We start from the raw sequence: 9,195 nt of genomic DNA on the forward strand, positions 1-9,195 counted from the left end.
GGGGGGGGGTTTGGATGAACAGTTCTCGGTGGGGGTGGATGAACAGGCCCCCGTGGTGTTGCCTCTGGATGAACAGGACCCCGATCGAGCCGGTTGGGGCTGGATGAACAGGACCCCGTGGAGGGCTGGATGAACTGGACGACCCCATGGAGGGCTGGATGAAAAGTAGGCCGTGGAGGGGTGGTTGAATAGGAGCCCGTGGAAGGACTGGTTGAACAGTAGCTGGTGGAGTAGCGCGCAGTGGAGGCTAGATGAACAGGAGCCCGTGGATGAACAGTCACAGCTGGAGGCTGGAGGAGGTCAACGGTGGATGAACAGTAGCCCGTGGAGGCTGGAGGAGGTCGTGGTGGAGATGAATAGTATCTCGCGGAGTCCCATTTTGCGGTACGCCACACCCCTCCCGATGAACAAGACCCCCGTTACGACCGTAGCACTCCAACACAAGTCCGTTTCCTCTGTTTTGCGGTACGCCACACCCCTCCCGATCAACAGGACCCTGTTTCGACCGTAGGTGGTCCAACAGAAGTCCATTTCCTCCGTTTTGCGGTACGCCAGACCCCTCCCGATGAACAGGATCCCGTTTCGACTGTGACCGGTCGAACACAAGTCTGTTTCCTCCGTTGTGCGGTACGCCAGGCCTCGTTTCCATCGGATGTTCCGTCCAAGACCCCCCGATGAACACGACGACGCATTCCGTTCTGACCCAGCCGGTTGGCTCCCCATGAACACGATGACGGCGCAGTTTCTCCATTCCGACCAAGCCATGTACACGAGCCCTGGCCGTACGTATGCGCGAGTGGGCGTTCGAGACCCCGCCCGTATGTACATGCGTGATCGTATTTAATTTCTTGCACCCTGGCCGCTATAAGTACATGCATATGCTACGTGCACGCCTCTACTACGACACGTGCGCGTCTCTACATCGACCAGTATGTACATGCACGTTCGTGACCAGAATGTCAATGCTACGTACGCTTCGACCAGGTGGGTCTCGACTGTCAGGCACTTCCTTCTGTGCGAAGATGTAGCTGGTGGGTCCCAACAGTCAGGGGGGTGAATCATTTTTTTGCCCGGACGCACTCCCTTGCATGCGAAGATGTAGCTGGTGGGTCCCAGCAGTCAGGGGGGAAACGTTTTTTTCGTGAAATACAGTGGCCCGTCCGGTGGGTTCCTGCTGTCAGGTAGAGGAATAATTATTTTGCGTGTAATAAGGAGCCAATTCCTTGTGGCTGTCGTGGACCCAACTGTCAGCCTATCAACGTACAATACTCTTCCGATGGAAGTCGTTCCTTGACCACGTTAACCACGCCGCTCTGAGAGCACCAGGACGATGGACGACGGCGAGGCCTTGGAAGGGGACGACGCGAAGCCGGGGAAGACGCGGCAGTGGATGCCCATGCATAGAGAAGTATGAGGGTTCACTGGTTCAGCTACGGTGTGAGGCTGCCATCGCCGCAGAATAATAGGGGGTGTGGGTGAGTAGAGGGATGGCCTGGCCAGTGGTGGAAGTAGTAGGGGGCGGTTAGGCCTCCGCGGCATCACAACCGGCCACGGGAGGCAGGAGCACGCGTCACAACCGACGCTGGTTTGGGTGGCTGGAGCAAGAAGACCAGAGGTTGAAGAAGCACTACGGCCGTTCGATGGACATCGTACGGTCACTGGATCTAGAATCGTTCATATTGACTAAGTTAACAAAGCCCTCCATCCCCGCCAACTTAGTAGGCCCACAAGTCAACCTCCCACCGAGGTGGGTCCCAGCTAGCAGGGGGAGTATACATTTTTTGTGCGTAATAAGGAGGCACTTCCGGTGGGTCCGAGCTGACATCGGGAGGGGTACATTTTTTTCGCGAAATACAGAGGCCCTTCCGGTGGGTCCCAGCTGTCAGGTGGAGGAATCATTATTTTGCGCGTAATAAGGAGGCATTTCCTTGTGTGGGCCCCTACTATCAGCCCCTTCCCATGGCTGTTGTTTGTTGACCATGTTGACGTCACCGCACCGAGAGCACAAACGCGGTGGAAGAGGGTGAGGCCCAGGATGGAAACCACCAGGAGCCGGCGAAGCCACCGCAACATATGCCCACGCAGACTGGTCGGCTACGAGGTGAGGATGACATCACCGGAAAATAACAGGATGTGTGGGTGGTTAGAGGGATGGCGTGGCGGTAGCACAGCCAGCCACGAGAGGAGGGAGCAGGCAGTCCCGCCGGCGCTGGTTTGGGCGGCTGGAGCAGGAAGATCAGAGATTGAAGAAGCAAGGCAGCCGTTGGATGGACATCCAACAATCACTGCTCTGTGTTGACTAAGTTGACAAAGCCTTGCGTACGCGTCAAAATTGTTTTAGGACAACGTCATCGTCAACCTAGTAGGCCCAGAAGTCAGCCTCCAAATCTGTGGAAAACAGCGTACATCCCATTAGCCATTATTTTCAATAATTTACAGCCCATTTGCTAATTCTTAAGGATATTTGAAGCCCATATTCTTTTTATTTGCATTACAGACTATATATTCTGGGCACTGCTAAATTCAACGAAATTTTGCATATTTCGGTGGGATCCAAACTCTTTTAATCACAAAATTTCGAGTCACGTTAAAAATAATTTTTAAAAAATTATATCAAAATAAAATTGAAAAAACAATTCTTCTTAAAAAATGAATGAAATTTAGAATCTTAACTAGCAAGATGCCCGTTCGTTGCACGAAACATGAAGATGCATTTGTATGAGTAGTTTATCTTATGGGAGAAAATATGATATTTTAATGTAATTGCCAGTTGGCTTTGGTTTTTATAAGAGTAGAGAGTAGAGAAATCCTGAAAAAAATATGATATTTTAATGCAATTGTCGGTTGGCTTTGGTTTAAAAATTTACAGCCCATTTATTACAACTTATAGCCCATTTTCTAGGGAAGCCCATTTCCTACTACTTACATCCCTCCTTTCTTGAAAGATTTGCAGCCAAGCAGGGCTGAGAAAAGCAAGTAGGCCTCGGTTTTGGTATTCTACAAAAAAAACTAGGCTAGCCATTTTTAGAAAGAAAAAAATATATCAACTAGGCTCGTCATGTGCTTAAGTAAAAGCATAAGCGTGGGCTAGACGGGCCACACCCCCTGCACAGCGTGCAGTTGAGCTCCGTCTCTGAAACTAAAAAACAACTGGGCGAGCTGCTGGGTCCCTGGTGTTATCCACTCATTGTGTAATTTTCTCATTTATTGACTACATTGACAATGGCGTGGGACCTAGTTGTCAAACAATTAGGAGGAGGAAGTATTTTTTGGCTTGTAATAACGAGGCACCTGCTTGCGAAATTCAATGACCCTGGTGGGTCCCTACTGTCAGCCTCTCCACATACAGTCATCTCTTGATTCATCTTGGCTGTTGACCATGTTGACAACGCCAGACGGCGAGGGGCACAACGAGCAAACCAAGTCGGAGAACGACGGCGAGGCCTCGAACGGGAACGAACAACAGCCATGGAAGATGCGGCAGTGTAGTGGCAGGTGGAGGGGAGTACAAGGGCAACAACATGCAACTCAAGCATACAAATGGTACAAAAAGCCCAAGGATTAATGGTTCATCAAATTTTTAGACAAAACCCAGATTGAACATGGCAGTAACATCTAACCCAACCACTCTTTTTTGCAGTCACAAACAAATGGATCAGTTTGATCCATAAAATCAACATCCTATGCAAAAAAAATTATTTCAGGATGACTACAACTTGTTGTAAATAGAAGTCGAGTATGTTTAGAAGCCCATTTGTCCACCTGAAACTTCTTTTTTTGCTGTTCAACGTGTCCATCAGTGAGAAATCTCTTGCGGTAAAAATTAAGCCTCATGGACAATAGTAACCTCGCATTCAACAGGAAGAATGTGACGAAGCTTCTGTTTGCCTGGTTGGATGCATATCCTTCCATCGTTATTGTCCTCAAACAAATGTCATGAGAACCAAGAAAATCTTGGTGCTTATTACGCCACCGATTGGTTATATGTTTTGCTCCATGTGGTTGTGCCTAAGTAGACATGAAGATTGAAAACAATTAAGGTCTGAAAAAGGAGTATGTCGAAAGAACGACAGCTGGACAGTTAATTCTAGTACAATTTATACGAGCTTTCAATGTGCATGAAATCATCACCTATATATATAAATTCTCCAGAGATCGAAAGCATCGTAGCAAGCCAATAATTATGTTTAGATCAAAACTAAACATTTTGATATATATGATCTCGACAGAATCCAGCAGCATTGATAGGCTATCAATGGACGAACTCTTCACTGAGCATATAACATAATATTAGTACCCAATGTATACTCCAAGATGATATAAAACTTATGCGCACAAATGAAAAATGTAGCTTATGATTACAGTGTGTAGATGATAATATACGGTACCTGAAAAAGTGAGGAGCCAAACACCAACTCCTTGTGATCATTAAACGGGTCACAAATTACACCCAAGGTCTCCAGTTTGGGTGCAGAGACGACAGTTATTTGTGAAGGTCTATAAAAATTATCAAGGAGCAACCTTTGAAGTGAAGGGGCATCTTCGATGATGAGCTGCTGTCCTTCAAAACAAATTCCAATGCTTTTAAGGTGAGGCAACTTTATTTGGAGACAACTGATACATATTTCTATTCCCAAAACAATCAGCAAGCGCTCCAGGGTAGGGCAACTGGAGTGGATGATGTTGTGCAGTGAGGCCTCCGACAGATAAACCACTACAAGCAAAAGTTTTTTTAGCAGTGGGAGTCAAAGCATTTGTACCAGATCGTCTGGTAGATGACACCGGGCGAAGGTGGCAGTGTGGAGAGAGGAAGAAAACCGCGAGATGGACAACCGTGGTGTGGGCACAAATTCTTGGTGTGTTCATGGTATGAAACTTTTGTGGTAATGGTACAACTCAAACTGCTGGAGTTTTCCGAATTTAGGGGATGTCAGCCAAGCATCCACTGTGCTGGGTATGGACAATAGGTAGCGTGTCGGGATGCAAAGGCATTGAACGGGGCCCTGCTGGTGAGAGGAGACGATGGCTCCGAGGAGATCAAATTCAGGAAAGACAGATATCTGATGACAGTCGAGATTGAGGGTGTGCGGTGCGCCATAGAGGGCTCCACCGAGTTGAGAGGACTTGTGTGCGGCAGCAATCCTTGGTGGGGAGAAGCAAGATGATCTCCTCAAGGATGATGTCCGGGAGATCGCTGATGCGGTCCACCGGAGATTCTACCGGTTCCTCAGATCCGGGTGGGGAGTGGGGAGGGGGGGCTCACCGCTTCTCCCCGCGCTATCGGGTGCGGGATCTAGAACCAGCGTCGCCGCTGGCGGGAGCCTCATCTTCTTGGCGCTGGGGCCAGCCGACTCCATTTTCCTAATGGCCGTTGCGCCGAGCTCACGGGTTTGAGCAGAGTAGCTAGAGACGAGCCTAGTGGCAGTGCTAGTGGGGAAGAAGGAGGGCTGGGGATTTCTATAGGAGTGGAAGAAGAGGAGTAGGCGTTTTCTGTACGAGTGAGGAAGATTGGGGAGCGGGGGGAATTGGGGGGAGACGAAAGCGGGAGAGAGAACTGTTCGTGTTTATAAGGCCCGCTGCACTAACTACTCGCTTTTTCCCAAGAATCACTCTCTTCTTTTGCGTTGCTGCATTGGAGCTGGCGCATGGACTTGGCTGACTAGCCATGCATGCAGGATGCATGTGCCCGCCGGCCACTTCATGCGCTTAGTTTGTTACTAGGCCTATTTAATAGGGTGGTTATGGAGTAAATTAAGGAGATTTATTTTCTCAGTGTGCATCTTCTTGGTCTTAGCAATTGGCTCATGGGCCTAATAAACCTGGACGGAGGGAGTATAAGTGGAAGCGAGGAGGAAGGAGGGTTTTTCTAGGATCGCCCCCTCTTCAAGAAATATGGGCTTTTCCTCGCAAAAAAAAATGGGCTTTAAGATGGATAGGCTTTTGTATCGGCCCAGTCGGCTACCCGTTTTCATACTGGAGGGCCTTGTGCTAGAGGCAGCCCGAGACACTCTCCAGCTTAATGCCCATTCGCAAGAAAAAAAAATGCCTCCAGCTTATGGCTACTCATCGGTAACCTTTTTCAACTTGGCATCCACCAAATTAGAGGATGCGGTACTGGATGCAGACACTCACATTAAACTAAGCTTCAGAAGATACGGTATGCATACTAACATTCAGAAGAACAAAAGTTCAACATGTTTATGCACCTCAATGATTCACCATACTATAACCAATACAAAGCTGTGAGAAGGTGTGGAAATAAAGAAAATCGGTCGATGCTTCTCTAAGCAAAGGGCCTCCCTGCGCACACATTAATTTCCCGGCCATGCTTGTTTCTTCTCAATGTTGCCAGCACTTTGAGTATGTTGGCAACTCCACAACTAGCTAGCTGCCTCATCTTGCAATTGATGCTGACACATTTGCAACAAACACATGAGGCAATAGAGATGACTCAACATGAGTCCATATTGTCCAGTTCCCCTAATATCATCTTCATTGTCCTGGATCTGAAAAGATACTAAAACAATAGCTATACTTAAACGGTGTTGCAAAACAGTAGCACATATCAATAGCTCGGCATGACAAAACATGATCATCTGGATGAAGGGGATACTGACCTGTCTGAGGAAGGTTATATATAATTTCATAAGTCCTCGGTTGATTTCCACCTTCGACTGCACTGCTTGTTTGCTCCTCCACACATGTCAGGATTGTTCCGCACTGCAATCAACAAGTCAACGTACGAATAAGCTTATTTCATCTTGCAGTGGTCATTGTACATAGTTACAAATGTAGGAATACCTGGAGCACCATGAGGTTAGCTGACAACAGGTAGATGCAGCCATATAAATTTTGTGGTGCTACCATAATTGAGGTTTGTATCCCTTGTCGTTATGAGAATTCTTCTTGAAGTTGGTAGAATGTGACGGCTTGTTCTTTACATCAAACTTGCCTTTCCCCTGAGATTTGTTCTTGTTATTTTGGGGCTGGTTGGGCTGGAAGTTCTTCTCGTGTACCGTGTGGGCACTAGAAGCTCCCTTTGAGACCCGAGCATGTGTGTCTTTTGATCTCGCGTTCTCTTCAAAATCAAGAGTGCTAATGAGATCCAAAATAGAAAACTCATGCCTCTTGTTTTTCAGAGAAGTAGCAAAATCGTTTCACGAAGGTGGAAGCTTGGAAATGATGGTCCCAGCAACAAATTTGTCTGGCAGCACACACTTAAAGTACTCAAGTTCCTTAGAGAGTGACTGTATCTCATGAGTCTGCTGAACAACAGAGCGCTCACCAGTCATCTTTTAGTCACAGAATTGCTCCATGACGTACAACTCGTTGCCAGCGCCCGAGGCCCCAAACGTGGCCTCGAGCGCAGTCCACATGTCTTTGCCGCTGTCAAACGACATATATGAATCCACAATGGAATCGTCAAGAACACTCAACAAGGTGGCTTTGAAGAGGGTATCGATGTTCTCAAAAGCTTCTTGCTGTGTAGGATTAAGATCGCCCTCAGGCTACCCTTAGTGACGTCATAGCAGTACATGATCTGAATCAAATATACTGCTCTTGTGCGCCACCTTTTCTATTGCACCCCCTTAAAAGTAGGCGGCTTCAGAAGCGCAACAAAACCACTCGGAGTAAATTGCCTATAATCAGGTTTTTGGATTGGATTGTTGAATATATGAGCAATTTACTATGAGATTTAATCCGAATCAGCAGTAAATAGATCATGACGACAATTGCAAACATCAAAGTAATGATGCGGACTAAACCAGGAGGACAGAATTGTTGGGGAACGTAGCAGAAACTCAAAATTTTCTACGCATCACCAAGATCAATCTTTGGAGATTCTAGCAACAAGAGAGCGAGAGGATGAGCATCTTCATACCTTTGAAGATAGCTAAGCGGAAGCGTTACAAGAACGCGGTTGATGGAGTCGTACTCGTGGCGATTCAAATCGTGGAAGATCCAATCTAGCGCCGAACGGACGACACCTCCGTGTTCAACACACGTACATCCCGGGGCCGTCTCCTCCTTCTTGATCCAGCAAGGGGAGAGGAGAAGTTGAGGGAGAACTCCAATAGCACGACGACATGGTGGTGGTGGAGCTCGTGGTATTTCTGTAGGGCTTCGCCAAGCACTACGGAGGAGGAGAAGAGTTGGAGGAGGGAGGGGCTGCGCCAAAAGCAAGGGTGCTGCAGCCCTCCCCCCTTTATTTATAGGGTGAAGGGGAGAGGGGGCCGGCCCCTCTTGATCCCATCTAGAGGGGGACGACGGCCAGGAGGGGGAAACTTGCCCCCCAAGCAAGGTGGAGGCGCCCCCCTCCCCTAGGGTTTCAAACCCTAGGCGCCTTGGGCCCTTGGGGAGGGGCGCACCAGCCCACTAGGGGCTGGTTCCCTCCTATATTTAGCCCATCAAGTCCCCCGGGGCAGGTGGCCCCACCCGGTGGACCTCCGGACACCTTTCGGTGGTCCCGGTACAATATCGATAACCCCCAAAACCATTTCGGTGACTGAAACTGGACTTCCCATATATAAATCTTCACCTCCGGACTATTCCAGAACTCCTCGTGACGTCCAGGATCTCATCCAGGACTCCGAACAACATTCAGTAACCACATACTAATTCCAATAACAACTCTAGCGTCACCAAACCTTAAGTGTGTAGACCTTACGGGTTCAGGAATCATGCCGACATGACCGAGACAACTCTCTGGCCAATAACCAACATCAGGATTTGGATACCCATGTTGTCTCCCACATGTTCCACGATGATCTCATCGGATGAACCACAATGTCAAGGATTCAAGCAATCCCGTATACAATTGTGACATTTGGCTCCCATGTTGCATAATGCATGATCCCATGAGTAACTACTTAGTCACATTGAGCTCATTATGATGAGGCATTACCGAGTGGGCCCAGAGATACCTCTCCGTCACATGGAGTGACAAATCCCAGTCTCGATTCGTGCCAACCGAACAGACACTTCCAGAGATACCCGTAGTGCACCTTTATAGCCACCCAGTTACATTGTGACATTTGGCACACCCAAAGCATTCCTACGGTATCAGGGAGTTGCACAATCTCATGGTCTAAGGAAATGATACTTGACATTATAAAAGCTTTTAGCAAACGAATTACACGGTCTTGTGCTATGCTTAGGATTGGGTCTTGTCCATCACATCATTCTCCTAATGAT

Source organism: Triticum dicoccoides, chromosome 1B, assembly GCF_002162155.2.
Source record: "Triticum dicoccoides isolate Atlit2015 ecotype Zavitan chromosome 1B, WEW_v2.0, whole genome shotgun sequence".
Classification (NCBI taxonomy): Eukaryota; Viridiplantae; Streptophyta; class Magnoliopsida; order Poales; family Poaceae; genus Triticum; species Triticum dicoccoides.